The following is a 16,228-nucleotide window of genomic DNA, read 5'->3' on the forward strand; positions in this document are numbered from 1 at the left end:
TTCTTGGGATGTGTACATAATACACATATAATACAGGATATATTAGAATTAAATGGTTTGTCAAAAGACTGAGTGAGCAGAAACCACAGGAAGACCTGGTATGGATAAGAAATGATTTTAGAAAAGAGAAAATTGGTGAAAGAATAACCTAAAGCAAACAAAATTACTTCCACCAAAGAAGGGGGTTAAATTTCATCCCATTAGCTCAGAGAGCAATCACAGCTCTCTTACTACCTCTGGGGGGAGTCATGTACCAGGCCAGCGGCTTCCTGGAAGTCTGGAATTGACACATCACCTTCACCTCCCAGCACCATTAAGGGATGGAGGCAACACCAGGGGAGAGAGAGAGGGAGTTGAGAGTTCAGAAAGGGAAAAGTAGAGAGGAATTCTTCACTAATTCCAAAAAAATCTATGGAAAGAAGTGTGCTGGTAGGGCTGGAAGACTTAATGGAGGACAAAGCACTTCCAAATTGACCCTAAGGGGAAAAATAAGCTTCACGATCATCTACAAATGAATTGAATGGGTTTCAGAGAAAGGGTTGCCCAGGACTCATCGGCGAATTTTTGCATTTTGTCTACTTCATGTTGATAAATGTTATAAACTCATTTTTGTTAATTATAAACATCTTAATATAACCTTATGAAAGGATTACTTGTCTTACGCTTTAACTAGTCTCTGGAGTGTTGGTCATATTCCAAGAAACTACTATGGAGAATTTTTAAAAGATGGTGCAGATCATAGTTTATATATATATATTTTTCATAATAAATATATATAACCTTTATGCTCTCCCATAGGATAAATAGTTTGTGATCAAGTCTTGATGAGATTGAGAACAAAATTACTTTCCTTACATTTTAAAAGCCAAATCTTGAAGTCTAAACTCATTTGATACACAAACATACACACACACATGTCGTTGTTATGTAGGAATTTCCCATTTTCTAACTGACTCCCTAAACAACATGAACAGCTTAACTCTATGCCTGCATCTGTTCTATTTGACAGGGCACATGTGGCACACCCCCAAGTCCCTGTTGTCTGGCTTTTTTGAGCCCATGTGAAGCATAGTTAGTTGGCTTGTTTTGTGGATAGGCTGCTAGTTTCATCACCACCATGGAAATGTATCATCTAACTGGTCTAGAGAGTGTCAGTGCTAACTTTAACTCATTCATCTGTCAGAGATTCAGCATCACAGCTGAAGAGCTATTTGCAATTTAAATTGATTGCCAAGTACTTAACATTAATTGACATGCTAAATTCATGACTAAGTAACAAATTATGACTAGTGCCAATCATCTTAGAGAACACAATTCCCTATCTTGCTGCCCATTTTATCTTGAGAGGTTGAAATGACATTTTGGAGAGTATTCTTTTAGAAAATCAAATTCTCTTAGAAAAAGGTGCCTGATAATAAATACCTTGAAGATGAATACCATTGCTATGAGCTGTTCATGAGAATCAGGTCTTTTCTATGCCATGTTAGGTGGCCAACAAGGGCATAATTGATCTGGTAACAGTGAATTCTATACAACATCTTCCTCTAGAGAGGACCATGTGCAGATAATAGTCACTTTCCATTATAAATTAGCTTTAGTAAGCAGAGACGAGAGTTAAATTGACACTACATTTACCCCTATAATCTTCCTCATTTTTTCTTAACCCAAATATTTTAAATGTATAAACAAAATACAATTAACCTTTCAATCTGCATAGCCAGAGTAACAGGAAATTCTACAAAAGTCTATAAAAATACGTGGGTCCAATAAAAGAGAGAAATTGCAAAATTGTGTACTTGGCAATTCCCTTCACCACATAAAGCTTTCTTTCCTATTGTTATTCATTTGTCTTTGGCAATTTCCCCTCTTAGAATTGGAAATATGCTTTTAAATATCATATTCATTTTAACAATATTGCAGCATAATTAGGCAATTGTATTCTTTGTGGGATTCTTTATAAGAAACTTTACCTGTGTGAGCAGGATCTGCAAACTCTCTTTCTGAGACACAATGAATATAAGAATGCTCCTGTGAATGACTGCACAAGGCAGAGATTTTTATTTGTATTTCTGATGGGGTCACCAGGATGTGTAACCTTCATGCATACCTATCTTTCTGCAATCTTTCCCATAAATATGCTCTATTTCTTATTCATGCTTATAAATGATAGTTCGGAACACATTCATGCTGCCACTCACTGGTTACTCATGCTTGAAATTAAAAATCTTTCAGACCAATGCCATTGCTGTATTTGGTTAGGCTTTACCCATTATTCAAAGTAAGAAAAATAAGACAGTGAGGATAAGATGTTAACAGACATAACCTTAATGTTAAATGAGTAGCAGGGTTTCCTAAAAGGAAATGAAATAGCATCCATCTAATCATATCTTACTTTAATATTATTAAATCTAAAAATATGAATTACATAGGAATAGTCATTGAATACTAATAAGACACTCATTAAATGAACCTTTACAAGTACTTAGGTCATTGACAATAGATTACAAAGGACTAATGACTCATTTTTGGCAGTTTACAAAAAGACGGAAAAAAATGGACTTTCCTTCAAATTACACACATTTCTTTCTAATTGTCAGTTTAAAAATACGGTTAAACCTAGTTAATATCTGAAATTTTTGCTACTTGCTATCTTAGATTTGTAAACATAATTCTTAATTACATAAGCACTATAAAATAGGAGCTCTAATTTCTTACCATAAAGAACTCTCCATACAACTTTTTTTTTTTAAAGAGAGCCAAAAAAAGAGCACATGTCCACACATGTGTGTGGGCTAGTTGGGTAGGGGTAAGGGCAGAGGGAAAGGAAGAGATTCAGGTTCAGCACAGAGCCCATTGTGGCAATCGATCTCACAACCCTGAGATTAGGACTCAAGCCAAAATCAAGAGTCAGATGCTTAATTGCTTAAGCCACCCAGGTTCCCCCATATAAAATTTTAACATTTTAATAAACCTATCTCTCTATCAATACAGCTGAAGAAGCAAATGCTTTCTGAGGAAAGATAAAATTGCAAGGAAATTTTTTTTTTTTTGCAAGGAAATTTTTGTATAATAAAAGCCATGTTTATTTGAGCAAAGTTAGAAAACAATAACTTGATTAAATAATTAGAGATTGTGGCACCAATTTAAAACAGTGACCAGAACACAGAACTGCAAAAATAGGTCATATGGGGGGTGCCTGGGTGGCTGAGATCTATTAAGTGTCTCACTTTGGCTCAGGTCATGATCTCAGGATCCTGGGGTCAAACCCCACTTTGGGATCCTTGCTCAGCAGAATCTGTTTCTCTCTCTCCCTCTGCCCCTCCCCCCACTCGTGCGTTCATGCTCTCTCTCTCTCTCAAATACATAAGTAAAAAATTTTTTTAGATCATATTGCAAAACAATACAAATAACAAAAAGTTTTTACACTGTGACAACAACACAGTAGCAAAGTTTTCTTTCTGGAAAAAATACTCTTTGTTAGCCAGAATACATGTATACATATATTCAACAATATATATTTAAGAGCTACTTTGTGCTAAGGATTATCCCAGTTGTTAATGGTATAATAATGAATATTGCTGACTGGATTGCTGTTCTATGGAGCCTATAATAAAAAAATTCGAAATAAATGTCGATGGATTTAAACAGAATATTAAAAAGATGAAGAACACTTAAGACTAAACTGTATAAAATAATAAATGTCAATGAAGCTTCTTTGTTAAATCAATATAAGGAGTTAAATATCATCTTTAAAAGCCAAATAAAGTAGTATAAGAAAAACTTACCATCATCATAGTGTGTGAATGAATTGCCTTTATGTAAGTCATTGAGGTATTTGCTGTGAAGTAATCTAAAATGGATTGATATGAAATTTCAGCTTTTGGGGGATTTTTACGGATTTCCAATAATTTATCAGTCACAATCCTTAAGTTGAGGGAATGTGCAGCACAGAAATATAAAGAGATCGAAATTCTGATTGAGAAAATGAAGTATTGAATATTTAGTGTAATGGGTTTTACAGAAAGAACAAATGCTGAGATAAAAATTGAGTATTATTATTCTTAAAAGATTAATATCAATCATAGATTTAGAAAGCAGCAAAAATTCCTAGCGAATAAAAGAAATCCATATGTAAGCTAAGAAAAAGAGGAGCTAAAGCAGAAAGAATAATGAAAGGAATGAAAATGGTGCCATTAGCAAGATCCCCTCAGATGAAATGATATGGAATTGTAAATAGGTTTATGTCAATAATTTGAAATTTTTAAAGAAATGGAAAAACTTCTTAATAAACAAAACCTTTACAAAGTGTACACAGTAGAAAAAGTGAATAGTCCTCTATCTGTTCAAGAATAGAATCTATAATTTTAATCTTTTCCCAAGTAGAATGACTGGCACAGATGGCATTACTAGTAAATTTTACCAAATACTTAAGGAATGAATATTTCCCAACTAATTTTTTGAAGCTAGTGTAATACTGATACCACATACTGCTCTTGACAATGCAAGAAAATTATAGTTCAATATCCAAAATGAATATAGCATCAAAAATCCTAAACCAAATGCCAGAAAATCAAATCCAGCAATAAATAAAAAGATGAATCAATTATGATCAAATGGGATTTATTCAAGAACTACAAAGATGATTTTCTACTTGAAAATCAATATATATTTGATTGATTTAAATATAACTCATAATACTAACAGAATGAAAGAGAAAAGCCAGCAATTTCCATGAATGCTGAGATAGCACTGGATAAAGTTTAATGCCTGTTTGTGACTAAAAAAACAAAAACAAAACCAACCAACCAAACAAACAAAAAAACCAACTCAGTATACAAGTAATGGAAGAAACCTTCCTCTGTTTGATAAAGAGAACTTAGGAGAAATCTATACCTAATACCAGTTTTTTTAAAAGATTTTATTTACTTCAGAGAGAGAGCACAAGCATGGGCAGTGTGAGAGTAGAGAGAGAAGCAGGCTCCCCACTGAACAGGGACCCCAAAATGGGATTAAATCCCAGGACCCTGGGATCATGACCTGAGCTAATGGCAGACACTCAATTAACTAAGCCACAGAGGCACCCCAATTAATACCATTCTTTATTTTTTTTTTAAATAAGATTTTATTTATTTATTTTACAGAGAGAGAGAGAGAAAACAAGCAGGGGGAGCAGCAGAGGGAGAGAGAAAGGCAGACTCCCCACTAAACAGGGAACCTGATGCAGGGCCGGATCCCAGGAACCTGGGGTCATGACCTGAGCCGAAGGCAGATGCCTAACCAAATGAGCCACCCAGTCACCCCAATACCATTCTTTTTTTTTTTTTTTTTAAGATTTTATTTATTTATTTGACAGAGAGAGATTACAAGTAGTCAGAGAGGCAGGCAGAGGGAGAGAGAAGGAAGCAGGCTCCCTGCTGAGCAGAGAGCCCAATGCGGGACTCGATCCCAGGACCCTGAGATCATGACCTGAGCCGAAGGCAGCGGCTTAACCCACTGAGCCACCCAGGCGCCCACCCCGATACCATTCTTAATTGCAAAATATTGTATCCTCTTCACTGACATCAGAAAGAAAAAAAAAAAGTGGTCATTCTCTATCCATTTTATTTATCATTGTACAGGACTTGTGAACCAGTGCAATGAGATAAGAGGGAAAGAGGAAGAGAAGGAGAGAGGGAGGAAGAGAGATTTAAATCCTAAAGACTAGAAAGGAAGATGTATAAATGTCTTGTCAGTCTGTTGAACATATTCATAGAAAATACAAAGAAATTGGCAGACTACTACTGGAACTACCTAGATTATCAAATTCTCAGGATATATGTCCATATTCCAAGATCTAATTGTCTAAAAATTCATAGAAACAATTGAAAAATAAAATTTAAATTATAACATTTGCACACACATACCTCCACACATTTCTAAGCTCTGTATGCTGGGAGAGCCTAGAAACAATGACACTTGTGTAGCAATGACTATACCTAGTAACCAGATCTGGGTTTCTAATACTGTTCTTCAATAAAAGGAACCAGGGATCCTTGGAGAAACTGCTGATTCCAGGGCTGGAGCAGGGCATATACAAGATGAGTCTGGAACATCATGTGGTGGCAGGATGCATGAAACTACACACAACCAAAATGATGGGGATACGTGAAAAGGACACAGAATTCTGTCAACTGAATGAGCACCCAATGTCCAAAACTGGAATGATTTGAACATCGTAGATAATGTAGTATTGAACTATAACCCAAAGTGTAAAATTAATATCCATGAACCCATACTGGTATAAATAAATCACTGGTCTCCAGAAAATAAACTGAGGGTTACCAAAGGGAGGGAGATGGGGTACCGGGATGATGGGTATAAAGGAAGGCATGTGTTGTGATGAGCACTGGGTATTATATGCAATTAATGAACTGCTGAACACCTACATCAAAAACTAATGATGTACTGTATGTTGGCTAACTGAACATAATAAAAAAGTCACTGGACAAATAAATGCAGAAGGATAGATAAATGTCTTACATAGACAAATGCCTAATAATATGCAGATATGATCCCCCAAGGGGGTGGAAAATAATTCTCCCTTATCCTTAAGTATAGTCTGTGCACTGCTTTCCCAAAGAATACTGTATGGAGAAGGTGAACAGTAGTGAAGTCAGACAAGTCCTTGCTAATGAGAGTATACACGGTCCTACGTCATAGCACACACCCTGGATATAAAGTAAGGACAGGAGCACTTTACTTCTGTGGTCCTCCTTCCCAAATCTCATGATTCCAGCCTAGTCATAAGAAAAACATCAACCGAGAGACACTCCACGAAGCACCTGACCCATACTCGAAATTGTTAAGGCCATAAAATACAAGGAAAGTGTAAGGAAACATGAGACCGAAATTTAACATAGTATCCCAGATTGGTTCTGGGACAGAAAATAGACATTAGAACTAATAAGGAAATACTAAAAAATGTATATATTTCAGTTAATAATAATGTATCAAATGTGTGTTCATTTGTTGTGACAAATGTATCATACTAAAGAAAAATGCTAATAAGAGAGGACAGTGGGAAGGAGGTATGGAGGCCCTCTAAACAATCTTTGTAACTTTTCTGTAGATCTGAAACTATTCTAGAGTAAAACATTATTTTTAAAAATTAAAAAAATAACATTTATAACCACACATCAATACTTAGGAAAAAATAAAGTATCTGACAAACTCTAAAAAAATGTAGCTAACAATAACTGAAGACAAATAATTTGATACACTGGTTCATGGATTGGAAGATTAATGCCCATTTGGGGGGTTGTTTTGTAGTTAATGATTTCTGTGTTCTCCTGAAAAAGAATTCTTTTTCCTTTTTCTGGTAAAGGATATCTATACCAAACTCAAACAAACATCTATGTATTTTGGAAATGCTAGAAATATCCCCTTTAATGCCAGGGAACAATATAAATTTCACTCAATATTGTTTTTGCTAAAACAGCAAGACAAGTAAAAGATGGAAAGCATATACAGACCAAGAGGACCAAATTAACATATTATTGTGAGACAAAACGATTGCATGAGGGAACTGGAAAGTCTTAGGGCTAACAAGAAAGCATATTAAAACAATATACAAAACAATCATATTCCTATATACTAGCAATAATTTGAAAATATAACTAAAATTTTTCTATTTTAAAATACATGTTTTAAAAATAAAGGAGAATTTATTAATATTAAAACATATGCAAGGAATTTATGAGAAATTATATGTTTTGTTGAATAATACTAATATTTAAGTAAAAAGAGAGATACATTATATTCATGGATGGGGTTAAGTGTCTGATTTGATTTTAGCTCAGGTAATGATCTCAGGGTCGTGAGATCAAGCTCTGCGAGCTCTCTGTTGGGCCCAGTGCTCAGTGGGGACTCAATATTTTAAGGTTAGAGTTCTCTCAAAACAATTTCACATAGTTAATTCAAGTTTATTTTGTGGAACTTGACAAGATAATTCTAAAATGTATATGAAAAAACAAACTTCCAAGAAGAGTCAAGAATACTTTGAAAAAGAATAAACTGTATGTTTGGAAAGTTGTCCTACTAAATATCAACTCCAGTTTAAAGCTATATTAAAGAAGACTACAATTTTGGTGCATTGACCATTGGGACAAAATTAAGAATTCTGAAACAGACTCATTCAATACATATGGATATGTATGAATATATGTGAATATATATGACAGAGGTACAATTGTAAATTAGTAGAAGTCATTATTCAATTGTGAAATAAAAAATAAATATCTACTGCATATCATATATATGTATACAACTGCACAAAATTCCAGGTGGACTGAAACCTAAATAGGAAAAGCAAAATGCTTTTAGGAGAAAATATAGAAAATGTTTTTATGTACTTGGATGAGGGAAGGATTTCTTCAGACAAAGCACAAACCAGTGAGTAAAAACTAGGTTAGATTTTGTAAATTAAAATTGAAATAATTTATACATGTAACAGAGCATTCTTCAGAATAATATATCTGTGTGTGAGTAGTGTAGGTTAGTGTGTACATTATAAAAGCAAACAAGTATAAATGTAGAAAAGACAAAAAGGCATTCTGCACAAAGGACATAAAAATGGCAAGGAAAAAAAATTTTTCAAGAAAAACATGTAACCACACTATTAATTAAAGAAGTACATAATAATGGCAATTATATCCAGAGGGAGTAAATATTAATTATGGGAGATGTAAAACAATAGAAAATCTAATAAAATTAATAGTAGGTGTTTAAGACAGAATGCCCACTTTGGAGCACAATTTAGTAATATTTGAGTCAAACAGTTTCACTTCTGAGAATATAACCTTGGACCAAATAATTCCATTCCTGGGTGTATACCCTATAGAATATTTGCATATGCATGTTAGAAGAAAATGTACAATAATTTTTCAATCCAGAGTTTTGTAAGAGTAAAAACGTTAAAAACATCAAAATGTCCAGCAAATGTAGAATGAATAAGTACAATATAAATACAATACGGAATACTCCCTGAAATGAAAATGAAAGGAAGAGTCAAAGGCTTATGTCAAAAACCATAAATTTGAACCAGAATATCAAATTACAAGTGGATACTACAGTATGGTTGTTTTGTTCATGTTTTCATAATTGTAGAATGGAATTTTATCTCTTGATATCAAGTTCAGGAACAAAGCTTCTTTGGAAAGGTAGGGAGGCAGTGTTTGGGGCAAGAGGACATGGTCAGCTTTAAATTATTTTTAATGTTTAATTTCTTAAAATGATAGACACATGAATGTAACTTATATTCCCTTTTGCACAGGTAATAACTCTATTTGATAAAAGCAATATTATTTGATAAAAATATACTTATAAAAAAGAATGTGAAGGATTTTCCATTAAGAATATGAAAATGGGAAAACCCAAAAGACTCCACTCCAAAACTGCTAGAACTTATACAGGAATTCAGTAAAGTGTCAGGATATAAAATCAACACACAGAAATCAGTTGCATTTCTCTACACCAACAGCAAGACAGAAGAAAGAGAAATTAAGGAGTCAATCCCATTTACACCCAAAACCATAAGATACCTAGGAATAAACCTAACCAAAGTGGCACAGACTCTATACTCAGAAAACTATAAAGTACTCATGAAAGAAATTGAGGAAGACACAAAGAAATGGGAAAATGTTCCATGCTCCTGGATTGGAAGACTAAATATTGTGAAAATGTCTATGCTACCTAAAGCAATCTACACATTTAAAGCAATTCCTCTCAAAGTACCATCCATCTTTTTCAAAGAAATGGAACAAATAATTCTAAAATTTATATGGAACCAGAAAAGACCTCGAATAGCCAAAGGGATATTGAAAAAGAAAGCCAACATTGGTGGCATCACAATTCCAGACTTCAAGCTCTATTACAAAGCTGTCATCATCAAGACAGCATGGTACTGGCACAAAAACAGACACATAGATCAATGGAACAGAATAGAGAGCCCAGAAATAGACCCTCAACTCTATGGTCAACTAATCTTCGACAAAGCAGGAAAGAATGTCCAATGGAAAAAAGACAGCCTCTTCAATAAATGGTGCTGGGAAAATTGGACAGCCACATGCAGAAAAATAAAATTGGACCATTTCCTTACACCACACATAAAAATAGACTCAAAATGGATGAAGGACCTCAATGTGCGAAAGGAATCCATCAAAATCCTTGAGGAGAACACAGGCAGCAACCTCTTCGACCTCAGCCGCAGCAACATCTTCCTAGGAACAATGCCAAAAGCAAGGGAAGCAAGGGCAAAAATGAACCATTGGGATTTCATCAAGATCAAAAGCTTTTGCACAGCAAAGGAAACAGTTAACAAAATCAAAAGAAAACCGACAGAATGGGAGAAGATATTTGCAAAGGACATATCAGATAAAGGACTAGTGTCCAGAATCTATAAAGAACTTAGCAAACTCAACACCCAAAGAACAAATAATCCAATCAAGCAATGGGCAGAGGACATGAACAGACATTTCTGCAAAGAAGACATCCAGATGGCCAACAGACACATGAAAAAGTGCTCCATATCACTCGGCATCAGGGAAATACAAATCAAAACCACAATGCAATATCACCTCACACCAGTCAGATTGGCTAAAATCAACAAGTCAGGAAATGACAGATGCTGGTGAGGATGCAGAGAAAGGGGAACCCTCCTACACTGTTGGTGGGAATACAAGCTGGTGCAGCCACTCTGGAAAACAGCATGGAGGTTCCTCAAAATGTTGAAAATAGAACTGCCCTATGACCCAGCAATTGCACTATTGGGTATTTACCCTAAAGATACAAACGTAGTGATCCAAAGGGGCACGTGCACCCGAATGTTTATAGCAGCAATGTCCACAATAGCCAAACTATGGAAAGAACCTAGATGTCCATCAACAGATGAATGGATCAAGAAGATGTGGTATATATACACAATGGAATACTATGCAGCCATCAAAAGAAATGAAATCTTGCCATTTGCAACAACATGGATGGAACTAGAGCGTATCATGCTTAGCGAAATAAGTCAAGCAGAGAAAGACAACTATCATATGATCTCCCTGATATGAGGAAGTGGTGATGCAACATGGGGGCTTAAGTGGATAGGAGAAGAATCAATGAAACAAGATGGGATTGGGAGGGAGACAAACCGTAAGTGACTCTTAATCTCACAAAACAAACTGAGGGTTGCTGGGGGGAGGGGGTTTGGGAGAAGGGGGTGGGATTATGGACATTGGGGAGGGTATGTGCTTTGGTGAGTGCTGTGAAGTGTGTAAACCTGGTGATTCACAAACCTGTACCCCTGGGGATAAAATATATGTTTATAAAAAATAAAAAATTTAAAAAAAAAGAATCTGAAAATGGACACTATAAATTTTGTATGCCATACTGGCTTAGATTTCTTTGGAGATTATAATGATCTAACCATTCAAAGTAGCATCTACCTATGTATGATTATTATTGCAACTAAAGTATGAATGCATAACTTATGTGAAAAACTGAGAAAATGTATAGTTTGAGATCACAGTAGACCTTCAGATACTCTTACCCAACCCCACCATATATCTGTCTACAGACACCTGAAAAATGATTACATCAAAACATTTAATCTATTTTGTTTTATTTTGTAAAAATAAGTATTTCTATCGGCACTAGTGACAAGTAATGGTTCAATGAGTAAATATTGACTTAAGGCACATAGCCGAGCAGTTCTCAAACTCTCTAACATATGTGTAACAAGATGGAGAGCCATCTGTTTTCTGAAGATAGGAGGGTAAGCCTGAATATATATGCAGTTTGAGACACTGCTATCTACACACACCCAAATTACTACATTCATAAATAAGTTTGTTTGTTTGTTTTTTTAAAAAACCCAAATTACAAATGCTTTCATCCTGGCATTTTAGCCTTCTCCACAACTCCTAACAGGTTTGCAGGAGTCACATTAATGGGGAGAGCTTAAGCTCCCCTCTAGAAGCAATAAAAACAATCATGAATGAGCTCCTTTTGTTACCACAAGTTTAGATGGCAGGACAGACTCATGTCCCTTATCAAGGCCATGTTACAAAAGGGGAACAGGAATGACTCTGATGTTGGTAAACCAGTTTCATCTTGAATTTATTTATTTATTTTTTTCAAGAACTTTGCTTTCTAATTGTTGTGAAATCAAGAATGTGAACTTGAGGGCGCCTGGGTGGCTCAGTGGGTCAAGCCTCTGCTTTCAGCTCAGGTCATGATCTCAGTGTCCTGGGATTGAGTCCCACATGGGGCTCTCTGCTCAGCAGGGAGTCTGCTTCTCCCTCTCTCTCTGCCTGCCTCTCTGCCTACTTGTGATCTCTGTCTGTCAAATAAATAAATAAAATCTTTTTTTTTTTAAAAAAAGAAGAATGTGAACCTGGAATAATGGAGGCTGAATATGTCCTTAGAGAATCTCATTATATATGACAAATGACACAGATATAAGATAAATAAGGAAGTTTAAAATTTATAGATTATCTAAAGAAAAAATTTGATAATTATATGTCAAGAATAATAAGACTGTGCTCAAGTGAGAAGGGTTGGTACTATAATAAGTTAATTGGACAAATAAATTGGGAAATGGTGGGAAATGGTGAGTTTCATAGACAAAAATAAATTAGAATTTATGTTCTTGGAAAGATATACATAATTTTTTTTTAAGATTTATTATTTATTTGAGGGGAAGTGGAGAGGGGCAGAGGGAGAGACAGAATCCCGAGCAGACTTCCTGCTGAACAGGGAGCCAGGTGATGCCTGGGGTTTGATCTCAGAGCCCTGAGATCATGACCTGAGCTGAAATCAAGAATAGGACTTTATTGACTGAGCCACCCAGTCACCCCAAGCACACAAAAATATTTTAAAAAATAAGTTTGGTACAAGAATAAAATGCAAAAGACTTTAAAATTTTGAATTAATTTTCAAAACAAATGGGTAAGCATGTAGAATATCTACTAGAGAAATCTTCTCAAGAATCAAATAATTACCTCAAATGGAACAAAATGAATTTTAAGATGGGGAGAGATAAAATTGTGAGAAAGTAGACCAGCAGAGGGGAGCTTAATATTTTTGACAATTAAGGTCTTTGTTAAGTGGAGATCTATATATTGGAAGATTTATTCAGATACATTTTAAATATGAGATCTCAGGTACAAAGATAGCCATAAATGAACATAGGTAATTTGAAATACCATCCTCACAATTTTAATATATTGTCTTAGTTAAGTTACACTATTTGTATTATAAAAACAAAAATAGGGGCACCTGGGGAGTTCAGTGGGTTAAACCTCTGCCTTAGGCTCAGATCATGATCTCAGGATCCTGGGATCGAGCCCTGCATTTGGGCTGTCTGCTCAGCAGGGAGCCTGGTTTCCCCTCTCTCTCTCTCTCTGCCTGCCTCTCTGCCTACTTGTGTGATCTCTCTCTCAAATAAGTAAATAAATAATCTTTTTTTTTAAATAAACTATATAAGATATGTAAATATTTTGGGGGACACCTGGGTGGCTCAGTGGGTTAAAACCTCTGCCTTCAGCTCAGGTCATGATCTCAGGGTCCTGGGATCAAGTCCCACATGGGGCTCTCCGCTCAGCAGGGAGCCTGCTTCTCCCTCTCTCTCTGCCTACTTGTGATCTTTGTCTGTCAAAATAAATAACTTAAAAAAAGATATGTAAATATTTTTAAGAATCTATAAATACTTTTATAAAAACAAAATAATATTACAGCAAATAAACTAATGGACAAAGTTTAGCTACAGAGCTACAAAGTTTTCTACAGATGGTAGAAACTGAATAAAATTCACCAAGTTAATCAAGTGGTAGGAAAGTATTCTATGAATCTTAAGGTAGAAATATAATAATAAGTTTTAATTTTCTCCATTTCTATGTGTATGGACACCATGTTGCAGCTTTTCTATCTGATACCATTAAAAATTCTACAGATATTGAATTTGATTGAATTGAATCTGCTTATAATAATAGAAGTAATATCACCTGTTAAAAAGTTTAGAAGACTAAAAAGAAAGATACCAAGATGAACATAGTAAATTTTATAATACTTAACCTCCGAGATGTTTGATTAATGTTCATTGATGTTGCTTGTGATTCTGAAGAGGAAAGTGATACATGCTAAAAATGACTTAAAAAAAAAAACACATTATGATAGAATATGTAGGAATGAAAAGGATTTCTATGTTAGAGAAAGGAAATAAAACCGAGTAAGAGTCACTGAGAAACTGTATTTGCAATATTCTGCAAGATTTTTGTGTAATATTATTTTATAAAGGGAGTCTAAAATTATTACAGGTAAGAAATTTAGCAGGTGCAGTCATCCTCTAGATCATGTGCTACAACCATTTAGTAATAGACTGATGAATTGTATTATAAAAAGAAAATATCCTCAAAGAACCTGACAATCTTTCTGGTTTTAGAGAAGGAAATCTGGCCATGTCTTCCCTTTTCTCCCAAGTCTTTTCCTCCATCCCGCAAAGACAAGTAAGGCTGTAAATTTTTCCCACTATTGCTGTTGGCAGCATTTTGTGGAAACAGTTTTGCAAAAGAGAAAAGTATAAACATATTTTTAGGGTTTTGAGATTATACAATTTGTGTAGCAGCTATTAAAATGAACAAGTTGCCAGGGCTCAAAATACAATTTGGAAAGTCTAAGTAAAAAAAAAGCAGAGATTCCTTCATCTTTAAATATGACTTGAACTAAGAATGTACAGTAGAGGAGCAGAATTTTACACCCCAAAATGTGTCTCTTTGGTATATGAATTATTTTTGTCTCAAGACGTTTTTCTTTTTGCTAACTGGCTAAAAGAATTTAGATAGAGGACCTGTTCCAAGAAGGAAGCTAGCACCATAGATAACCATAGGTATAATATGAACTAGGCCTGGTAAATAGGTAGGAACCTGGCAAGGCCAAAGTCCTCTCAATGGTCAATTGTTTCTGAATGGTCCAGCAAACAATTATTCAAAAAACATTTATTCTTTTTCACCTTCCTGTGAATGGCTTTCCTTCCATTTGCAGTCCCAGACTCCTATCTCTTTCTCCCTAGTTCAGAATGGCATATATACCACATTTTGCCTGTCTTTGGAATCTCTTGTGTTTATGTATGCTATTAAATTGGATTCCCCTCTGTTAGCTGTCTCATGTCAATTTAATTCTTAAACCAGCCAAAAGAATCTTGAAGGGTAGATGAAAATTTTTCTCTCCAATAATAGAAATGCAGGATATAAATCAAACCAAATACTCAGTGAGAGTCCAGAATATGTCAAAGCCTTAAGCAAGATTATAGTCATTTCAGAGTCAGAATTGCATTGGAACACCACTGTGGTTAAGCAAGCAAATGGTATGCATTTTCTCTGTTTACACAAACAAACACACATTCATGTTAATGTATACACTGTAGTTAAGATAATTCTATATAATGCCCAAAAATGTAAATTCAGTTCTTCTTCACTGATACTTTTATTGTAGTTATATTATATTGTTTGATAAAACCACAGAGATGCCTCTAAATGACTAAATATTGCACACATGAGGAAAAGAGAAATTTTTAAAAAAGACACTTCAGTAAATTCTCTTCCTGTTAAGATATATTCTTTACACAGACACATGCATGCACTTGTATACATACACACACCTTTATGTCCACCCATAATAATTTACATATTAGATTATTTTTCCTTAGAAAATTTGCTATCAAGTCATTCTGAGATATGCACAATGAGCATAAATCGATGCTTAATAATGGTTTTGGAAGCTAATAAATCTTTAAGTATTTCACATTCTATTTTAGATAAAATCAACTTTGAAAATTAATGCAAATTATACTTGCTAAATTTAGGAGTGGAGTATAATTCTAGGTAACTTAAAAACCACCATACATAGTTTCAATTAAAAAAACTTGCCTGCCAGACAATTTTACAGATATTGGGAGAATCATGAGTCTATCTCTGCATTTTATTTCAGCTGAAATGCACAAGAAAAGCTGCAGTGCAAAGCATGATCTTTAGAGAATGTTATAAAATCCAAATCAGAATAAATTTGGCCTGTAATGATGATTTTTTGGCTTTAATAACTTCATTATATAAAATGTTCTTGATTACATACTAATGAAGTCTCTGTTAATGAGTTTCAATAAAGTAAATGTACCACACTATTCACAAAATATTTATGTTAAATATTTATG

At 34.6% G+C, this 16,228-nt stretch overlaps 1 protein-coding gene across 2 annotated transcripts in view; it reads right to left on the reverse strand.

The window, feature by feature from the left end:
- GLRA3 (glycine receptor alpha 3) overlaps positions 1 to 16,228 on the reverse strand; it is a 192,184-nt gene that overhangs the window by 105,906 nt on the left and 70,050 nt on the right. The gene's annotated exons all lie outside the window — the stretch shown is intronic.

Source organism: Mustela nigripes, chromosome 1 (genome assembly GCF_022355385.1).
Source record: "Mustela nigripes isolate SB6536 chromosome 1, MUSNIG.SB6536, whole genome shotgun sequence".
NCBI lineage: Eukaryota > Metazoa > Chordata > Mammalia > Carnivora > Mustelidae > Mustela > Mustela nigripes.